The following is a 22,756-nucleotide window of genomic DNA, read 5'->3' as shown; positions in this document are numbered from 1 at the left end:
TTTTACCTTACCAAAAATTGCAAGATTTTGCCAGGCACCATGGCACATGCCTGTAATCCCAGCTATTCGAAAGGCTGAGGCAGAAGGATTGCAAGTTTGAGACTCAGCCTGGGCAACTTAGTGAGAACCTGTCTCAAAATTTAAAAATTTTAAAGAAGAATGTTCTTGAGTTTAATCCCAAGTATAGCCTCCAAATATGAAAGAAAGAAAAAGGGGGGGAGAGTATTTTAAAATTTATTACTAAAGCATGATCATCTCAGATGTGAATAGAGATACTCTTTTTAAGTGATTTTTGCCTTGAAGTATAGGTATACCTCCAACTCTATCTCCAGAAAGGACTCAAAAATAAAGCTTTTTGCAGAATTTTCCTTAGAGTCTAAGAAGGGGATTTGGATTTTTGTTTGAGAGCCAACAAATTTAATTATGTTTTCTAACATTGCAAAGCACAGGACTAAGAACCCATAACACCAATTAAGACTGCACTGAAAAACACATATTTAAATATAGCCATAGATAAGTTAAAGATGACAATAATAGTAACATCAACAACATTAATTAAGCACACATTTGCTTAATGTGTGCTATGTACCAAGGACAGTTGTGAATAAATACTCTTGTAATAGCTCATTTTTGTGATAGATACTGGTATTAACCTAATTTTACAGATGAGAAACCAAGGAGGCACAGAAATTTAGGTAACTTTCAGAAGGTCAGACAGAAAGTAGGGATAAAATGGGATAGAAACTGGAACAACTGGGTTCTGGGGTGATTGTTCTTATACTATTTAGTAGTAAGCACCATGATATAAGAACTCGGAGGTATTTGATTTTCATCTTGGTATTGCTTGAATTTCTCCAAATTGTTCCCCAATGCATCATTCAGTTCTATCCACTTTGAGTATGTTGGTCCCAGTTTTGACAAATGGACTAAGAAAACTGATAATTAACAACACCTAACAAATATATAACCCCAATTAATGGGGGTTGTTTTGCATTTTTTCAGCATCATTAATTTGTGCATGCATGTGTTTGACCAATCCCTTGCCCCACCTTAAAAGTGAATTTTTAAAAATGCTTCCAGGCTATTAAGAAAAGTTTAGGTAGAGTAAATGCATTGCCCCACTGGAGGAATAGAGAAGTATCCATATCCCAGTTGTGAAGAGTGATGGTTACTAGCAGCTCACTGCTGTACCGTTCCTTTGAGGAGAAAGCCTTCTTCACTTGGGACTACCCTCCACCCAGGCAGAAAGCAGTCAAAGATCTACTGACATAAGGAATACAAAATATTCTCCTTTCCTGCCACCTACCTTCCTCCCCGCAAATATACACACACTGCAAAGGTGAATTTAGATCTGACATCCAGAGCTTCCTATGGGACCAAGCTCCCACCATTTTCAGTTAAACACACATCCTTGCTTAGCTTTCTTTCCTTGCCCTCTCCTGTCTCCTTCCTTCCTCTTCTCCTAAGGGTACTCCCTCAATAAATCACTTTTATAAGAATATTTTCCTTAGGTTTTCTTTTTAAGAAACCCAAGTCAAGATGGATATTCCTAGAAAGCAGAGACCAAGATGGGCCTCTGGAGTTGAATGGCAATAAGGCCCCATCCCTGGAAGTACAGCATTGTTAGTCCCTGACATTTTATAGCAGTAGGATTGTTAAGATCAGAGGTCAGCAAACTATGGCCCATGGACCGAAATCCAATTTACTTGTTTTATAAATAAATTTTTATTGGAATACTGTCAATTGTGAATTTTTCAGACAGAATTGAAGATTAGAGAGAGAAACCATGTATTCTACAAAGCCTAAAACATTTACCACCTGCCTTTTACAGAAAAAGTGCTGGTCTAGGGTTTTACCTCATGATAATGCACTTGCCTAGCATGTATGAGGCACTGCGTTTGATCCTCAGCACAACATAAAAATAAACAAATAAAATAAAGGTATTGTGTCTATCTACAACTAAAAACTAAAAGAAAAAGAAAAAGAAAAGCTTGCTAAAATTTTCACCCATGATTTTACACTGGGTTGAGATACAGGCGGAAGGGGACACAGTGGCTGATTCAAGGTCTCTGGCTTTGAGAGACATGGAGAAATTAAAACTCTCAAAAAGTCTTTAGGTTTGGTTGGTTCTTACCAAATATCCTTGACACATTGAAGAGATAAAGTGATAGGCTCTATTAGTTATCTACTGCTCTATGTCAGATTATCACAAAATTAACTGCTTTAAACAGCACATGATTATCATCTCCCTCTTTCTAAGTATTCTAGCAATAGCTTAGCTGGGTCCTCTGCTTTTGTGATTTTTATAGGGTTAAAATCAAGGTGTCATTAAAGACTGGGGTCTCATCATAAGACTTAACTGGGGGGCTGGGGATGTGGCTCAAGCAGTAGTGCGCTCGCCTGGCATGCATGTGGCCCGGGTTCGATCCTCAGCACCACATACAAACAAAGATGTTGTGTCCGCCGAGAACTAAAATAAATAAATATTAAAATTCTCTCACTCTCTCTTTAAAAAAAAAAAAAGACTTAACTGGGGAAGGATCCTCTTTCAAACTCATGTTATTGTTGACAGGATACAGTTCCTTCTGAGTTGTTGGCCTTTGCCACACGGCGGATTAATTAATCATAGCCAGCGAGAAAGGGATTCTGCTAGCAAGAAGGATGTGACAATTTTATGTAGGGTAATCTAAAAATAAAATCCCATTTTTTTTTTTTTTACAAATTCTGTTGGTGAAAAATAAGTCAAAAGACAATGACCATTCTCAAGGGAGTGGACTATACAATGTCACAAATATTAGGAGGCAGTTTTCATCAGGAACCATCCCAGAGTCAGCCTGCCACACAGACTCAGATCTATTTTTCAGAATGTAAAGCAAAATGTGACGGTCAGAAATAATCATTAGCAGCAGGTGAAGAGACTCATTTTAGCAAGGCACAGTGGTGCGCACCTGTAATCCCAAGCGAGGCAGGGGGCTGAGGCAGGATGATTGCAATTGTGGGGTCAGCCTGGTCAATTTAGAGACCCTGTCACACAATGAAAAATAAAAAGAGCTGGAGTGGGTGTAGCTCGTTGGGTTTAATTCCCAGTACCACAGGTAATTAATTAATTAATTAAAAGAGAGACTCATTTCTTTTAGGTGAGAGGGCAGATTTGAAGATCAGGCTAAAGTCCTATTTGTGGAAGTGAGAGAACTTTAAAGAAAAGTGAAATTCTCAGCCTATGTCTTCTATGCCAAATTTAAGACCCCGAAAGAAAAAGAATAAGGAGGAAAAAAGAAGAAAGAAAAAAGAAAAAGAGTAGGACACTTAGGTATGAGATAGAGCTATCTTCGTAGATAAGAATCTTAAATTTGCATATTCCCCTGAACACATTTGGTTCACAGAAGTGGTTTATAAGCCCCTTCAGTTCTCCCATGAAGCTCCTCTTTCACCATGTTGAACCCAGGTGAGTAGCATGTGTCTGTAATCCCGGAGACTCAGGAGAATGACTGACACAAAAAAGTCACTATATTGGCAGAGTATCTGACATGATTGTCATAAGAAGGCAGAAATGCAGCTACATGGTAGAGTCAGGGAGCCATGTGTTGGGCACTCAGGTGACGAGTTGGGCCATATCTTGCTATTCCTATGCCTTGCTTAACTAATGAGTAAGTCTAATAACACATCCTGATTAGGACATGGTAAGCAGGTGTTCAGACTCCCTAACAGATGAGAATTTGGTTTCTTCCTTCTAGGCAATCCACCAAGACCCGCAGAAGTACTAGATGTTAAGGAGGAACATCTAGAAGGGGAGGAAAGGTACATGATGAATATGTTGTGGCCATTGGAGAAACCTGTATCTGGGAAGATGCAGTGTGTTCTAGTCACACTGACCCTATGCATTCCCTGCTCCCACCCCCACGCCAATGAATCAAATTTCCAAAGCAGTTGTGGCTAGATGCAGTAAACTCAATGTAAGAAGCAACTGCACCTGAACCAGGTAAGGGATGGACAACAGCATCCAAATCCCCAGCTGCTGCTAGTGTTTGACTGCTAACAACTCAGGATTACTCTCTTTCCAAAGATTTGGGCTCAGCTGAACACAGTCAATACAACCTGAGAATCCTTCTTTCTGAGATAAGAAGAGCTAACCCCAGGATACGATATATGTTCCATAGCTCCATAAGGGACCTGGCAAGGCTAACCCAGTTTTCAGCATTGACCACATCCTTCTAAGCTATCTTCTTCTGCTCCTCTTGCTCCTTCTTTCCTGAAAGCATTCCCTTAATAAATTATTTTTTAGAAGAATTTTACTTTCTAGACCGGCTTTTAGTGTTTGTGACTTAAGCATTCTTTTCTTATTAGTAACTATACTGGAAAAGTGTTTTGTCTAACTATGTCACTCTAATCCAAACCTGATAGATAGTATGCATACTAAAGATTGTATGAATTGAGGTTGCCAGTTTTTTTTTTTTTGTCTCTTGTCTCCTAAATATCTCTTTAGTTGATTACCACAGCAAAGGCATTCACTGATTTCCAATTCTCAACCTCACTATAACTGATGAGAATTATTTTATTCTTATCACCCTCCAAGCCATCTTCTTTACTGATGCCAGCCAATTTTTAAAACATGTAATTCCTGTGCTTCAACATCTTGGTGATTCTCCATTGCTTCCTGGATGAAGACTCTACAAGGCTTTGTTCACTGGGCTGTGATTTGGAGCGGAATCATGGTAGACTCTTCCTCCTACCACACAGCTTGTGCACCACGTGCTTCAGTTCTCCTTAACAATTGCTTATTCCCTGGATTAGACACACTCTTGCTGGAATCCATACTATTTCTTTTGCCTGGAATGGCTCCTCCTTCCATTTCACAACCTCCTGATACTAGAAGACATGGCTAATATATCAACTTTTCTGTGACACTGTTATTTACCAACCCAGCACTGCTTTCCAAACTCCAGGAAAAATTAACCTTTCTCTGTGTTCCTACAGTGCTAAGCCCATATCTGTGTTATGATCTTGTCATATTTTTTGCTATTATTTATCAATGTGTCTTTTCCACGAGTTTGAAAATTTTCAAGAGCCGTGTGATCTGTCTTCCTATCTCCAATACCTATCACGTGACTTCACGTGGTATTTTCATAAAGATGTATATTAATTGATGAAGAACTTGTTCTTAGGTAGCTTCATAGCTTGACAAGTTGGTTGGGTCTGTCTTCTGGCTCACACAGTCATTTCCCTCTTATTGGAGATTTTGAAACGGAAGAGCCTTTGGACAGCCTTCTATCCATCTGCATCTCATGACTGCTCTTACTTGCAGCCCACCATTCCATAGGTTTGTATACTTTATCTCCTATACCTTCATATGCTTTCACACTTCCTGTGATTTGTAACAAACAAGTTGAGAAAAAACCTGCAAGTAGCAATAACAGACCTGACGCTGAGCTCAGTGACATAAACGTGACCTTTCATTTCCCCTCTTCTTAAAGATAGGAAGGAATAAGGAGAAAGAGAGAAACTGTTTTACAAGCAGGTAAATACATTACCCGCCCCAATATAGTCGCTCCGGATGCCAGTTTAATTGGGCAATGTTTCGAAATTCATCTATAAGCAGAGTCTTTTCAGCTTTTTCTATTTTTTTAAATTGTTTATTTATGTTTTTAACATTTTTGCAGGTCTGGATTGTGGATCTGGCTTCTGGAAGCTCAAATAAACATACTAAAGAATAATCCCCAGCATATTATTAGAAATTATATTAGTGATCCTGGATTAGACCAGGAGGTAAAATGATAATAAAAGTTTCTGCACTAAAGGAAACCTGATGGTTAATGTGGCATAAAACCTGGTTATGAGAATCTGACCTGATAATATTCATTTTTTTCCCCGTCAGCCACATTCTCAGCTCGGCTTCTCCATCTCCCTCTGACTTCAAAGGAATTGCTGCATGAAGAGGGAAGGCACAATAGAATCAGGCTGATTATCCCCTCTGTTTGGAAATGGGTAAAGATTATACATACGTTTTCTTCTTTCTGTGTGTTGGACTATATAATCTCAATTACTGCAAGCAACCCCCATCCCCAGGCTTGTGCATAAACTTGGATTATTCAAAAATCGCATAAAATTGGAAACAAGATATTAATAATAATCCATAATGGTGCGACATAATGGAAAACATGCTTATTTTCATTGGCTTTAGCTAGTACCATAAAAAAAGTGTAAATTAGTTTAGAGACTTAAATTTTATATTTATTATACATTGACCTTTTTGTTCTTCCCTCACCACTTTATGTTATGAATGAGTTAATTAAAAAGGGTATACTTGTTTTCTGTTCTGCTACAGTACGGTTTTTCCCTTTAAAAAGTGTTTGGGTGTTAGTGATTGTGTGTGTGTGTCCACACAAGCATTGATTATCTTAACCAAAGCTTGAAAATAAAATTGTAATGCTAAAGGCCAAAGAAATGAATTAGTCTGACCTGGTAATTAAAAGGCCACATATTAACCAGGAACCACTGTTGGACTTTTCTTTCTCAACCCAAAATGAAAAGGCAAGCACTGTAATCCTACATCACCTCTGGAAATGATGCCAGGAAATGTTTTCTCAGAGTCAGCTACTGGTCAAGACTTACATCAAGTTAAACAAAATAATGAAGGATCAGGGATTCTAGAAGGGCGAAAAGTTCGAACAGGAGACCTTTAGCCCCTCTGTCTGCCATGCATAAGAATACTTCCTGTTTATTTGATAAGTGCTTATCATCTCGGAAGAAAAAGCCTTTGTAACTTCTATAATAGGGACTTAAGTCCTCTGTCACTACCCTTCCTATTGGGGATTATTTTCCACAGAAATGAATCAATATAGTGAACTAGTAAATACAAATAAATAACAACAATGGGTCAAATTTATACAAAATGGGTCGATCTATCTAATGTCTTATTAAACTTTCAAAATATTTGAGATTGTGCTTATTGCAAAAGACTTATATATAACTACGTATGAATTTACCAAAGTTTGGCTTGCTATTTAAAATGTCTGTAATAAAGAATCCATTTCCCCTATGAGAGACCAAAAGACCATTTGGCAGTGCTCACCTCCCAAAAACAACAGCCAGAGGTTGGATCTCCAAAAATTGCTTTAGTTCAAGGTATTTCTGCTCACATATATAGAAGATTGTGATAACATACAGGTACTTTCGGCCCTACTAAGAGAGTTGGGAAGTATACAAAACATGAAGGAGTTTTTAAATTAATTTATATGATGTAGTAAGCTCCCAGCTGTAGCGGTTTGTCATTAATTTTTAGCTAGCTTTTAGGCTTGAGTTCCCAATGCCCCAAGAAAATAGAATGAGAAACTTTCAATCAGGTAACCCTAGAGTCTGTAAATGGCAATGAAGGACATTTCCTCAGAAAAATCTTGGAAATTACCCATGTCGTACTTTTTATTAATCCACGTTGAACCTGAAGCCCAGAAACTAACTCCCCTTCCTTTCCCCTCTTCAAAATTCTCTATTACCAACTGTGCTGTGTTGAAGTTTATATGACAGGCCATTTCAACACTTTTGTTTAGTTAAATGGAAGTGCATCACTTTTAAAGAAAAGCCCGATTGCCAAAAAATATAAACAGTCCCAACTTTGATTAATATAAATATTTTAAAACCAGAACATTCTGTTACATCTTACAAAAACAATTCTGATGTAGCTGATGGGAAAGAAAAAGCACTTTCATACATTAGATGAATTCAACAAAATACAGCTGCAGAACCAAATTTTAAGTAAATATGAATTGTTAGTCTTTTTCAGTGGGCTCCAGTATTTACTTAAATGGAGATATTTTAGAACGCTGTATGTTTCATTAGGAAAAATAAGGGGGTTTTGATAGTTTTACTTCTGAAGTAGCCAATTTAAATTTCAAAATCTTCTAATTAAAAAAAAAGTCATTAAAATTATTTCTCCTGCCCAGGTTAGGATTATTTGTTATTTGCTAATAAGTCACTGGACAAGAGATGTGTGAAATGAATAGATGAAGAAAAACTTGACAGCAAAAGCGAGGTCTGGAAGGTGAAGTTAGTTTATTAGGCCCGGTTTGTCATGAATGGCCCTGCTCACATATAAAAGCAAATCCCTCTACCTTAGAAGATTAATTCTGAAGGAGGCACTCTTAGGTCAAAGTATACATAAGCGTGTGCCTAATCTCAGAGAAATCAGGCTATTTTCTCACAGCAATTAAGCAGAGGTCTGGGGTTTCACCCACAGTGTATTTAAACACAGGATACAATTAAACCCCAAAGTATTAATATCTTTGCTTTGCAAAATTGCCCAGGAAATAGATTTTGCCCTCTCTCAAATGAAAAGCAAGCCAAATTAAGAGAAAAACTTGATTCTTAGCTAAGTTGCTTGAAATAAGAAAGTCATATTCTCTTCTAATTGTAAATGTCTTCTAGACGTAAATAAAATTCTTATTTTGTCCCAGGGTAAGAGTTGTAAGCTTTCTAAATTCTTTCACCTAAATAGCCAATCTTAGGAGTTTGAAAGTATATTGTTTTCATACTGTAATTAAATTTATAACCATGTATGTTAAAAATCAATTGGGAGCTCACTATGTGCCACCAACAAAATATCATAAATGGGGAGCTTAGCAACCAGTGTGTAGTATAAAAAAGTAAATGTAAATTGTAAGCAATCAAGTGTTCAGAGAGATTGCTTTCCACAGAGGTTTTTCTTGGAGTTATTTTATTCATCTACTCATCTGAGGCAGAGAGCTAACCTTCTAGAGAAAATTATTGCCAGTTTAAAACCATACTTCACAAAGAAAAAGTAAAAGGCTAAATATGAAAGCAGCAAAGCAACTTTTATTTGTTGTACATCATATCTCTAAAGGCAAAAAATTCTTAATAGTACAAAAGTTATATTAAATAAACTCCCACTTTTGTTCAGTTCTTGAAAAAAAAAAAATAACCCTTCTGGTACTACAAGATTTTGCCCATATTTCAATTATTGTTACTTCTCTCTTGTCTACATATCAGATTAGCTTTCCATTTTTTTTGCCAAACCAAATTCGCTTTGGCTTTTTCAGGGGAGAGGGAAGTTGGTCTTGGAATAAAAAAGGATAAATCAATAGTTTTTTGTTTAGATAGCTGAATCAATAGTTCTTTTCTTTTATGTAGGAGTTTCTAGCAAGACAATTCTTGTTATACTGTACAACAGGACATCCAGTGAGAAATCCTATAACCCGTGACACATGAGCATGTTCTTATAAATTAATAAAGCTGAAAGAATGAAGCAAAATAGGATGTATTAGATATGGGAGGGTGCGTGGTGCTCCTGTGCACCTGTGGGTGGGGCTCACGCTGGCTGATGTGTTCTCCCTTCTAGCACTCCATTGTTGCTTTTAAGAGAAGCCAAGTACTTAGGATAAAGAGCATAATTTCATGTGTCTTTGTAACCACGCTATAAGTAGTTGAGATGCTTTCTTGATGTGTGGCAGGCTAGGTGAGAAAGTATGCAATCTGAATTTTACAAAGAATTGTTTTAACAGGACCAGTGACTTTAATAGTACTTCTTGCTGACATCACTGGCAAATTGGTCTACTCTGTAACCTTTAAAAGTGCAGCATATCCCAAAATGAGTTACTTATTAAACAAATGTTCTTTTTTTTGAGTGCAACTGACCTTTAAATGATTATTTCTCAGCACTTGCAACAAAGAGAATCTCACCTATCACCTTTATACTTTTGATGCGCTACAGTGAGTAGATCCATAACCTTTTCACAACATGTAGGGAACCTGCTACATACACAACATGGAATTACAAACGATAATGAGCACTATCTCTTTTAAGGGGAAGTCTTATTACTTTATTAAAATGTTGCAATACACAAAAAGGCATGCAAACGTATAAAAGTAAATCTCTATTTTGATCTATCTATAACCATTTTAGAAAATACAACCCCAGAGTACCAGAGTAATTCACTGCTAGTGATAGTTTCCACTGAAGCTTTCTCCCCTTAACTTCAGAAGTGTGTATGTGTGTTTTCCTGTGAGTGTGGGTGTGATTTAGATACTGTATTTGATTGAAATATCATTGTCTTTATGTTCAGGAGTTTATTTGTTATTTGCAGGCAAGTTGACCTAAACCTCCACACACCCAGCCTGGTACCCCTTTCAGCTACCTTGAAGAAAACGCTTTTAAAACTGCAGAAGTACTGGTTAAATTCATATTTTTAAAGAGATATTGAGATTGTGCTTTCCTCAGAAACAGACACCTTTGAAAAGATGTAATGAATATAATCAAGTCGTGGTTATTCTTAATTAAGTAGAGATGCTAATTATAAACTTTGTTCTCCAGGAATCGAATCAAATCTGGCATGTATTTAGAAAAGCTAATGCTTTGTGGATCTCTTTACATTAGTAAAGAGATCCACATTACTTCAAGTCCCAGTGGTCTTTTTGTGAGCAGATAACCTAGTTTACACTTTCATAGAGCTGTGGAATCTTATAGAGAATTCATTAGCCTAAATATTTCTCCTCTAAAGTAAAGCAATATTGCAATCTTGATAAACTCCAAGAAGTATTTTTTTTTCATATGAAGGATTCAGATACTCTAATTGAGCTAGTAGTCCATACTTTAGACATTTTGTTGTGATCTTAAAACACAAATACCTACTCAAGACTTAACTTCTTGCAAAACTGACATTATTTATAAAATACTGCTTTAGATTCTTATATTTTTAAAATATCCACTCTCTATCAAATAAAAAGGCATTTTCACTATTGTTTTCTCATTTTCCTCTTTTCCCATGTGGGATAAATTTTTTATGAAATAATGAAAATGAGCTAATTTCAAATAACATTCACTTACAGTTTTCTTTTCGGCTCTGAGTTGGTAATAGTTTGTAAAATGTGAGGGACAGCCACGAAGCTTCATCAGAGAAATCAGAATTAATGTCCTTTGGGAAAATTGGGCTCTAAAAGAAAAAAAAAAGATGTAATAGCAGAGATATAACTTATTTGGCTCCCTTAAGCTTAATTTGCAAAAGGACAAATCAGTTATTCTATTGGCATGTAATCACAATGAAAAATACATGGACTTAAGACTAAAATGGTTCATTGTTAAGACTTGCAGGGTCTTAGTCATTAATTATGGTGGCTGCTGACAAACAATAGGGGAAAGTCAACAATACTGGATAAAATAATCATCAAGGGATTCTATGTCTGTGAACTATTTAAATTCTTGACATTGAATATTTATAGTGAGTGATGCTCCTTTAACATGTACCATATTTTAGCCATCTCTCAGCACTGAGGGCATTCAGAAACCCATATGCTCCTGACCTTCCTTCATACCCACATATCACTTGGTTCTATCAAGGCTCTCTTCTTTAGCATCGTGTCCATTAGAAAACTGACACCCAGTGTCACTGGCGGTTTCTCAAGTGCCCACTCTCTGTAGGGTACCTCTCCCCCTCTTAACTATAGTTCAATCTTGGTACACCCGCCACACTTTCACGGGCACCCCCTGCGAAACCAGTTGTGTTTATTTTGCACTTATCAATACAATGTAGAATCAGCATGGCTTACCTCCTTGGGGTTAGTGACCCCACCCTGTCTGTGAGCACAGACAGCGCTTTGGCCACAGATGTGACTGGTTAACTGTACAAGCAAGAAGGATAAATCCACATAACAATACTTCATTCACCAAGGAAATCTGTAGTGGATTACAGCTTCTCTATGGTTAAGTCTGGTCTTAATTTACTGCTTTTATTCAGTTTTCAACCACAAACGAGCCCCTTATGAGGCATTCACTATGCAGAATTGACAACTCTTTTTATCTACTTGAAAAATATTTTTGGATAATAATTTATGGTTACAAAATATTTTAAGCCGTTTGAATAGTTATATTATATTCTTTCAGTACTTAACGATGCAGTATCCCCTGTAAAAATGGAATGCCAAGCAATCTGGTAATTTTACATACAGTATTTATAACAACAGAGCAATTTGGCCATATAGAAACACAAATTAAAAAAAAAACTGCATGTTTCATAGAAAGTCTTTTAAAGGATTTTTTTTTAAAACCCTTAAATTGCATCTCAGGAGAAAAATCAAGGTTCAGAACAGTATCTGTAGGACCTATGTATGGGTTAAAAATATAATTATGGCAAGCATTGTATTTTATTTATGGGATAATGTTTAAAGTAACATATTTTAAGCACCCTTCAGAAGGAAAAAAAAGCTGCAGCTCTCTCTCTCTGAGGACACAAGGGAAAGTTCATACGCTGTTTATATTTTATACATGAAACCAAAATGTGTAGGCAGGTTTGTGCTTTTTCACCATCAAACATATTCTCTTAATTTATATTCTGAATTAATGCTCTCTTTTAAAAAGTCCGTGTGAAGGTGCTCATTATTATTGGGCATGGAGTAGTTTTCAAGGACTGTTTGCCAATAACTAAAACTATTTTGGAAACCCCCAGTAGGCTTAAAAAACATCATATACCTGTAATAAACAGCAAGTGCCAATATCAGAGTTGTCAGTTTAGATGCAGATCTTCTAGTATTGCTAACCAGTGACCCTGGATCTAGAAATGGAATGCAATGTAAATTAGGTGAAATGTATTTTATAATCAGAGACAATGGAAGCAGTGTGGTTGATGTTCTTTGAAATGACAGAGTTCTTTTGCACTGCTTTAGATTAATTTAAACTATGGGTACACAAAGCTTTACAACTTTCCTCTTGGCAGAATGTGAGTACTTTCAACTCATTGATACTAAGGGAGTCTTCCAATTGCAGAATGAACCCCTCCCTAGATAAACAAAGGAAAACATTCAACTGAGATTCTGGCCTGTTTTCCTCATTAGCTGCTACACTGTCTTGAGCAGGGAATGAGTGTTTGGGGGAAAGCATCCTTGGCCTTAACAGGAAAGGGCATTGCTTTTACAAGAAGAGCACTGTATGACTTTCTAAAACATCTCTTTTCAAGTGCTATATGTAAATAATATTTTTAAAAACCCAAATTATATGTGCACCTTGGGGTGGGGTGGGGAACAACATGAATGTACAATAGAAAAATAATGAACTGTATCACTTTGGTTACTTAAGCAATTATTGCTTCTTTATAGACTCAAATTCTGTTTGATTTTCATCACAAAAAAACAGGTGGGGGTTCGTTGGCTGTTTATTGCTGTTGGTTTGATATTTTGCTGAAAAGGATTCTCCATATTATCATTCTTGTTGTTTTAGAACTTGTCACATTTTGCCTTTATTCTGGCAGCTAGGTTTCCTTGCCTTAATAGATGTTGTAATGAAGATATAAAAGAAAAGGTTAGAAAGAAGATAAATTAGGCAACAGCAGCATCAGATTCAAATGCCACTTAATGTACTTTCTAAATCTTTCATATTAGAACTGTTTCATGAACAATCTTACAACTACCTTCTGCTCTTTATCTCAAACATTTTAAAATATAGATAAAAAGCCCATTTAGTAATAGATGATGAGGGTTTGGAGTTATGACAACAGCCTGGGTTAGGTTAGCTTTGTCAGTCCAGGCAGAAATAGTTTCTAATCAGCAGCGATGGGTCAATGAGCACAAGATTTTAGAGGAAGATTTGGTACTTTCTCTCTGATCCACTTGGAACAAAAACCCATAACGTTTCAATGCCATTTACATTAGACCCTATGTGCCCGGATACTAGACTCATTTTTCCTTCCTCTTCCTGCCAAGCATTACATGTGAAGTAGGAATGGGAGGGTCATTTAACAATGAATTTCCCCATTGTATAGCCATTACAAAGCTATCCAGGCTAAATAACTTGTTGTTTTTTAAGTCACTGTGCAATTTCAAGGTTTTAATGGTCCTTAAAATATAATACCCTATGTCATTTATTTCCTGAAGTGAAATCTAGTGCCAGCCTTTGGAATTCATGTAAAACAAGTGGTTCAATATGGTTTGAAGAGAGAATAAAAAACTTGATAAGCAATTAATCTACCTTGAATGCCTTCCTAATGATTTGCGCTTTTCTTACAGATCTTTTTTTTTAAAAAAAAAATCCAGATTTATTCAAAGGAAAATCAAAATCAAATAAAATATACATCCAAATCTTTCCATAGCACATTTTTTAGAGTGAAACCTACACCGAGTGAGGCAGGAAAGACTGAACATTTAAATAATATAAAAATAAAGGTGTTTCTGGTCAAATAGTAGTAACTTGATTTTTTTTTTCCTGGTGCCTTGAAGCTATGGGAACAAGAAAAAATTTGAAAAATGGAAACCAGACAAATGAGCATAAAGAAGGGTCTCATTTCCTAGCAGGATAATCCTCTGCATGACACTTGGTTTGGGAAAAGAAGCTATCCTCCTCCTAATGCTGGTTTTTAGAGGCTGAGGCTTAAGAATAAAAGATAAGCCCAGAGTATCACTGAGTTTAAATGGCTCAGCTACCAACGGAGCTGATTGTGGCTGGGTGAGTCTGCCAATCAGTGTATCACTAATGAGCCCAGAGAGATTATAGAGATGACTTATCAGCAAAGTCTTATTGTCTGAGAGACATTGTACAAGCAGAATAGCACCTTGTTAGAAGATGGTGGTAAGATACAGATTTAAGATCTCAAAGTAGACCCAAGGAGACAAGGAAGGAAAGAGTAGAAGCGAATGGAAGAACACATCACAGTGGTTAGTTTGGTCAGGCATATTCATTCAGAGTGTCCAGTGAAGAGATCAGGACTTTTCCAACACAATAGAGATACACATCTCTCCCTCAGTAGTGTGATGCAGGGTGCAAATGGCAATTCCAAAGAGAGAAATCAATGAAAATTATAAGAATCATCAAAATAGAATCAACAGGGTCAGTGACAGAATCATAGAGCATGCTCTTGAGTAAATACAAGACACTCAGGAGTTTTGGCAAGCAAGGATACCTGAAGGGATATTCTTTATAGGAAAATGATAATCATGCCTGAAAGGAAAAGCATGAGATCCAACAAGACAATGTCTATGTTCAAGACTGAAACTGACATCATGCCTACCCATTTCTTAGTGAGAAAGTACTGAAGATTAAAGAGAAACTTTATAATATCATATGCATTGCATAACTTTGATAATTGCATACATACATATACACATATGCATATTACTAAATTAATTGCTTAATAAACACATATAGCCTTCACCCAAATTATTGGGTTAATCACAAACAAGAACACTGGTTGCCAGAGTTCCAAGCTGCAGAAGCTGCAGAACATTTACAAGTATAAACACCTGATGGGGCTGGGGATGTGGCTCAAGCGGTAGCACGCTTGCCTGGCATGCATGCGGCCCGGGTTCGATCCTCAGCACCACATACAAAAAAAATAAATAAATAAATAAACACCTGAAATGTGGGTTAGCCAGAGTAAACATTCCATCGACATTTTTGGCACCGAGCAAAGACTGGACTTGATTGGATTTGCTGCACACCCTGTAACCCGGATAAGGACTACATGCCTGTCATCTGAATGGGGGGTTGTCTCTGATTTGAGTATTGCCAAGTAACCCAATTTTAGAATAGCACAAATTTTAATTATATGTTTCATTTAACTGGCACCTGTCCTTGGAGGCTGTCATTAAATTCTAACAAGCTATGATGTGGGAACTATTATTATCTATGATTTATAGAGAGGCAAAAATAAATAAGGAGAGAAATAAAGGCAGAAAGACATTCTGGGAGTTTTAGAGGAGTGGTAGAAGACGAAGACTAGAGATTCTACTGGTGAAAAAGAGCACCATGTCCGTTATGTAGAAAGTTGGTAGAAAATGAAAAAAATCCAGATTTTTGAATTCCTAGTGCTTGAGGTTCCGTTTTACTAAATTCCTACTTTATCCAGCACTTTATATTGTGGGTAGAACACACCACTCTTTTCCTGGGTAAACTGGAGGAAAATGCCTCTTAAATAAAATGCTTGACTTTGAGACTGAGCCAGCTTTAAAACAAGTTCCACTAATTAAAATCCCACTCTTTGGCTTCTGTAGTCAGAACACTGAGGAAGAAAAGTCTGGGGAGAGAAGGAGTTATGAGATAGAAGAACCGAGATAGATAAAATGTATTGGCAGTCATTAATGTAGAGTAGTGAGTACATGGGGGTTCACATTATTTGTTTATTTTAGTGCAAATTTGGATATTTCTATAACAAAATGTTTAAAGAAATTCAATTTAGAGAAGCATTTAAATATTTGTGCAAACTTATCTTGGCAAAGTAATTTATTTTATACTGAAAAATTTGGCCATAAACATAGGAACAGAACATCTCACATTAATTATTTTATATTACTATTCTTATATTAATAATCCCACTGTAACTATACCAATTTCTCCAAAAAAAAATGTAAAAAGAAAAAATCTGTATGTTTTTTTCTAGACGACATCCATATGCAAGTTTTTTCCCCCGTAACAGCTCTAGGTTTCTAGATTAAATGCCAAATATGCTTCCCATTTAGATCAAATTTAGCTTTAACTAAAATAATTAGCCCTTGCTCCTAATTCTAATGGAAATGTAAGACTCTTAACTATTCAGTGATAGTAGCTCTATTCAATACCGCTGCTAACGGTGATTTATATGAAATAATTAGCAGACTGCTTTTGCTGTAGATACATGCAAAATTTGTCCTAAACCAAAGGCAAAACAATAATAAAAACTACCACCTTTTAACCTTTCCACATATTTAAATAAAAAATGTGTACTGAAGCCCACATTAATAAAGCCTGGAAAGCACATAAGAATATTTTACATTCATCTGTACTTCATCAGACAGGTTCATGACCTCCGTAGAATTACTGTAGCTCCAGCAGTTTTTAAACCGGCATGGGGGAGGACACAAAATATTATTTTATAATTAGAAAATTTTACTAGAATTGGCAGAAACAAGAAAACACACTCCAGTACTGAGTATATGCTCTAAAATTAGCCCATATAAAACGAAAGATATTGAATGGATTGGCTTTAATTCTTACAGGTGCCAGAAAAAAAGAAGTAACTAAAAGAGACTAAATATTTCATAAAGAGAGGTAAATATATGCTTGATGCAGAAAATTTAAGAGTTAGCATCTTACATTGAAGCTGGAGGTACACGCAAAGGCGAGCTCCAAGCCTCATTTCACAACGTGCTAAGTTACATAGTAATGGCAAATACATAAAATGTTTCTCATTAATTTTTTTTTCCTCTCACTAAATGGCATGTGTTTTGGAAATGTCTTAATGTTCATTTTTATCCTGCCTTTCTACAGATTTCCTCCTGAAGGACATTGTGTGAAATCCATCGCTATTCAGGGCGTCACTGCTTGCAGAAGTCCCACTAATGCAGGGAAGAAAGTCGGGTCGCATCTCCATCACTCAGCCTGAGAAAATTTCATCCACTGAGCTGATTCATGCTACTTCTTTGGATCTGCTACTGGCAGCACAATAAGGGATGAATGAAATAAGCACTCAGCAGCTGAATGCCCTTAAAGACCACTTGGGAACTTTATTTGGTGCCAAATAAAGTGACCTGCCAGTGTCAGCTGCGGGAAGCACATTGTACTGGGCTCGGCAGTCTGTCCCAGTTGCCTATTCATTTCTGAGGAAATTTTCAGGTATTGAATTTTAATCCTTGATGCCCAATTATAATTTGGGACCCTTTTACATTCGATGCTGGGCTTCACCCCATTTGGCAATTAAGTCAGAGCTGCCTAATACATGATTTTAATTTCCGGAAAGCAGGTGCTTCCTTTGGTCAGTCACCAATCTCTGATTTTCCTTCCTTCTGTAGCTTAAACCATTTTCATTTTCATACCCCCGGTGCACCTCCTTCCATAAGTGTTCACTCCATGTCAGATGGTTTTTCTGCTTAATTCTAAAGGGATTCCCATAGGCTTCTTCTAAAAGTGCTCATAACTTAAAAAAGAAGGAGGAGGAGGAGGAGAAAGAGGAGGAGAAAGAGGAGGAGGGGAGGAAGTTATTTTGTAGGTGTCTGTCTGATCTCCATTTTGCAATAACTTACTACACTGCCTTTTAAAGTAATCTGAATAAAAGCATGTTTACAATGTTATCTAACACTTGCAACAATGAAACAGGTTCCTTAGGAATAATGTCTTTTTACCAATTCGATGAAAGAATTCTCTAACAATTGAAAAACTACTGTTTGAGTTTCATTAAGATTGTGTGTCTTCTTCAAATAGTACTTTATTATTCAAAACAATTATTTGAGAAAGCCTCTTATGAGAGACCCAAATATGAGGACTCAAACATAAGGGGGTTTATTTGGAGGCAAACATTGGCATAAGTCAAATCCTACCTAAAATAAATTCCTGTCCACACACATGCACTAAGGGGGTGTGGTCTCATCTTCCAAAAAAACTTTGTGCAAAATGGAGCCAGAACCATTAGAGCAGTAGAAGGGAAATTTGGAAATGAGATCTGTTTGTTATGATGTGGACAGCTTGTTTATGCCTTCCATTGCTATGAACTGGTTGCCATGACACTATTTCTATTCTCATATCTGAATTATATAATATTTTTGTTGCTACCATGACCATCAGTAGTATGATTAAATTTAAATCTTTGGTGGTCACAGATCCATCTCATTTGTAAAAGGGTGAATAAGAGAGGAAGCTAAGAAACCTAGTGGGAATTTTTTTTAAGGTTATGAAAAAACAAGGAGAGAGAGAAGTTGGAGGTGGGGGAAATGGGGGGTGCTTAAATTGGGGACAACTTGAATACTGCCATCAATTAGCTTAATCTATTCATCTTTTTGCTGTCCTCTGTAGGCTGAAACCTCAGATTACTCTGTTACCTCTCTGAACTCTCTGGAATGCTATCGCATAATTAGCTGAGGATTAGCAAAACCTGACAGCTTTTAATGGGATCAGAGGCAAATATTTCCTTTAAAAGTACACATCAACTGAATGCAAAAATTGAAAGATACAAAAATGGAGAAATACAAAATTTGAAAGACGTAAAATTGGAGAGCTGTTGCCTTAAAAAAAAAAGAATATATTAATATCTCACTTAAAGAATATCTCTCAGCCATGATTTGCATGTGATTTGTGTGTGTTCTCCAAAGGTTTATATGCTGGAAGCTTGTTCTCAAGTGTGGTGGTGTTGGTAGGTGATGATACTTTTAAGAGGTGGAGTCTAGAAGAAGGTGGTTAGGTTACCTGAGATACCACCACTGGATGGTAATGATGTAATTATTGCAAACCTCCAGTTAGAGTGGGTTGTTATAAAAAGAGTAGGCCTGGCTACCCAAATCCCTCTGGTTTCCTATTTTGTCATATAATCATTCTTAAAAACACTCCTACACTAGCTCCCACTGTTGTGATACCATCAACCATGAGATCCTCACCAAAGCTGAGCAGATGCTCCATGCTCTTGAGTCTTCTGAACAATGAGCAAAATAAACCTCCAATTTTTCTTCATAGCAATAAAAAATGGACTGCTGAGGATGTATGTGGTAAAGTATGTGCTTGTTGTACTTGGTGTCTCAAGCCCTGGGTTTAATTGCTAGCATCACACACACACACAGAAATGAACTAATACACTCTCCTAAAATTTAATAAATGTGATTTGATTAAAATGTATGAAATCGCATTTGGTAGTGTTTCTCAAACTATACTCCAAGAAACATTCATGTCCTACTAAATATTAACTGTTACTTCCTTAAAACTGTATGATCTTATCAAGTATATTTCAATACAGTACAGACTATATTTGCCATCTGAGTGAATCACAGTATTTATCATAATATAAATACTGAAAAGTCCTTGCAGTGAGAGAAAAAAAATTGTTTAATTTCATCAAACCCAGAATTTTTTTAAAAAAATTGTCTATGAAACTCCCCTACCTTCAAACACTGATAATGGTGTTTTTTTTTTCTTCTGGAAAACAATAATAAAAATAATAAAACAATATACTCCAATGATATGATTTGTAATTTTTCTGGTGTTTTGCTTTTTTTTTTTTTTAAGTTAATGGTACCCAGGGTTGAACCCAAGGCCTTGTGCATATTTCACAAGCACTCTACTGCTGAGATACACACACAGTCCCTTTTAAAGTTTTATTTGAAATAGAGTCTCACTAAATTGCCCAGGCTGACCTTGAGCCTCCTGTCTCAGCCTCCAAAGTAATGGGGATTATAGGTATGTACCTCTGTACCCAGCTTGCTTTTGTTTTTAAAAGCAGAAATAGCTGAACTGCATGGGACCTGTGATATTAAAGTTTAATGTGGAGTTAAGTAACCTGGTCATGAGCTTTAAACCTTATGACACTGTTCTTTTTTACCATGCTTATTTACTTCCCTATATCTCTATCAGCCTCTATGCACGTTAAGGACAAGATCTATATTTTGATTTCCATCGTGTCTCTGAGAAATTCCCTAGTGCCTGACACATTGTAAATATTCCATAAATAAGTAAATATTTGTTTGAGTGAATGGACACTGTAGTAGACATCTTTTAAGTTATAGTTATAACCACATTAGAATGAGTGTTTAAAAAAATAATGCTTGGCTTCAATGTAAAAATAACAGAAATAAAAGTGAGAGGGACTAAATTGAACTGGTCTTTAATAGCTTTGTCAGAGGCCAATAAATTCCTCACCAATTACTCTATTGTCTGATGCTTCATTGCTCCTGTTAGCCGGTCTATTTGAAGTCAATGTTCATTCTATTCTATAATTTTTCAATTTGTTCTTAAGTCTTTATATCTTCAATTACCTTCCAATAGCTGTTTCTTACCTGCCACTTACATTTTGTTGGATGACTTTTTAAAAGCAAAACTAACAGAGAACTTTATATATCATAAGATGTCCTAAAAAGCTTATTGAAAAAATGAGAGAAGGCAGTGAAGGGCTCGAGGTGAAGGCCATGAGGTGTAGAAGAGTTAAAGGAGGTAAGATTTTGAATTTATTGTAAAAATCCTTATTGAGTGCCTATCCTGCTCTGTCCTCAGTGTATAAAGTCAAGAAAATGAAAGCTGGGAATGGAACCACCATTTGACCCAGCTATTCCCTAAAGACCTAAAAAGAGCATGCTACAGGGACACTGCTACATCGATGTTCATAGCAGCACAATTCACAATAGCAAGACTGTAGAACCAACCTAGATGCCCTTCAATAGACGAATGGATAAAAAAAATGTGGCATTTATACACAATGGAGTATTACTATGCATTAAAAAAATGACAAAAATCATAGAATTTGCAGGGAAATGGATGGCATTAGAGCAGATTATGCTAAGTGAAGCTAGCCAATCCCTAAAAAACAAATGCCAAATGTCTTCTTTGATATAAGGAGAGTAACTAAGAACAGAGTAGGGAGGAAGAGCATGAGAAGAAGATTAACATTAAACAGGGATGAGAGGTGGGAGGGAAAGGGAGAGAGAAGGGAAATTGCATGAAAATGGAAGGAGACCCTCAGGGTTATACAAAATTCATACAAGAGGAAATGAGGGGAAAGGGAAAAAAACAAGGGGGAGAAATGAATTACATTAGATGGGGTAGAGAGAGAAGAGGAGGGGAGGGGAGGGGAGGGAAGGGGGGATAGTAGAGGATAGGAAAGGCAGCAGAATACAACAGACACTAGTATGGCAATATGTAAATCAGTGGATGTGTAACCAATGTGATTCTGCAATCTGTATACGGGGTAAAAATGGGAGTTCATAACCCACTTGAGTCAAAATGTGAAATATGATATATCAAGAACTATGTAATGTTTTGAACAACCAACAATAAAAATTATAAAAAAAAAGAAAATGAAAGGTTAGACAAAAAAAAACAACAACACAATTTTCATAGTACAGATAGAATTAAGATTTATCAAAATTTTATTCCTACAAGTTAGTTCATACTCTAGAATGGCTTGATAATTCTAGAGTAATGGTTTGATATGTAAATTGTTCATCTTACATATGGTGCTCTGTTTTGATACAGGTTCATTTTTTTTTATCTTGATAATGCTCCAAATTTTCCTAAAATATACAATAATTTATAGACCACAACAACAGGATTTTGTCATGTAAAATTAATTTTAGTTATCTGAAATCAAAGTAATAATTGTTAAAAAGTCCACACAAAGAATGGTTTTAACCAAGGTTGATAAACTATGTCCTGTGGACAAATTTAGCCTGCTACATGTTTTCATTTGTGTGTGTTTTCTTTTCTTCCTTTTTTTTTTTTTTTTTTTTTTTGGTGCTAGGTATTAAATCCAGGGTCTTACATGTGCTAAGCATGCACTCTACCACTGAACTACACCCCCAGGATCAATGTCACATGTTTTTGTAAATAAAGTTTTATTGGAACAGCCACACCTATTTACTTTCACATTGTCAAGTCTGCCTTCATGATCCAACAGAAAGTTTGGCAGTTGCAGCAGGGACTGTACTTCTGCAAAGCTACAAATATTTATTATCTAGCCATTTATAGAATTAATGTGCTGACTTCTTGTCTAGACAAACCCTGGTAATTTGAGCCAAATAAAATGATAATTGGAGATAGAACAAAATGATTGATAACTAAAAAAAAATTTAATATCTTCTTTTGGATATGATTTTGTTCCTGTATTTGAATATGATGTGAATATTGTTCTGGGAATTTTTATCTAATAAAAGTAATATTCTCTTCACTGAAGGATATTAAAGATCTGAATCAGTAGCAGTTGAGAGTTCCATGTAACTTTTCCATGCTGTTCCTTTGTTCAGTATCTGTAAGTGCAGACATGAAAAACTCAGATGTCTAACTTTTCTAGCAATATATTTTATGCAGGAAACAGCTTGTCTG

At 36.2% G+C, this 22,756-nt stretch overlaps 1 protein-coding gene and 1 long non-coding RNA gene across 34 annotated transcripts in view; one reads left to right on the top strand and one right to left on the bottom strand.

Annotated features, from left to right (window-relative positions):
• Positions 1–22,756, bottom strand: part of Adgrl2 (adhesion G protein-coupled receptor L2) — a 644,234-nt gene that overhangs the window by 374,825 nt on the left and 246,653 nt on the right. For 30 of the 33 annotated variants that reach the window (XM_058578970.1, XM_058578973.1, XM_058578972.1 and 27 more), the window contains one exon: positions 10,835–10,940. The gene's annotated coding sequence lies outside the window, so the exon portion shown is untranslated. Of the gene's footprint in view, positions 1–10,834; positions 10,941–12,472; positions 12,555–22,756 lie in introns of all 33 variants that reach the window. The other 3 variants (XM_058578955.1, XM_058578958.1, XM_058578953.1) reach the window with 1 other exon arrangement.
• LOC124091960 (uncharacterized) overlaps positions 5,872–22,756 on the top strand; it is a 40,843-nt gene continuing 23,958 nt past the window's right edge. Inside the window, exons 1-2 of the long non-coding RNA XR_006851473.1 lie at positions 5,872–5,982; positions 17,234–17,578. This is a non-coding gene — a long non-coding RNA (uncharacterized LOC124091960). The remainder of the gene's footprint in view (positions 5,983–17,233; positions 17,579–22,756) is intronic.

Source organism: Marmota monax, unplaced genomic scaffold (genome assembly GCF_021218885.2).
Source record: "Marmota monax isolate L192 unplaced genomic scaffold, Marmota_monax_Labrador192_F-V1.1 WCK01_AAM20220418_F8-fsc00046, whole genome shotgun sequence".
Classification (NCBI taxonomy): domain Eukaryota; kingdom Metazoa; phylum Chordata; class Mammalia; order Rodentia; family Sciuridae; genus Marmota; species Marmota monax.
This window is presented reverse-complemented; position numbering and strand designations above follow the sequence as displayed.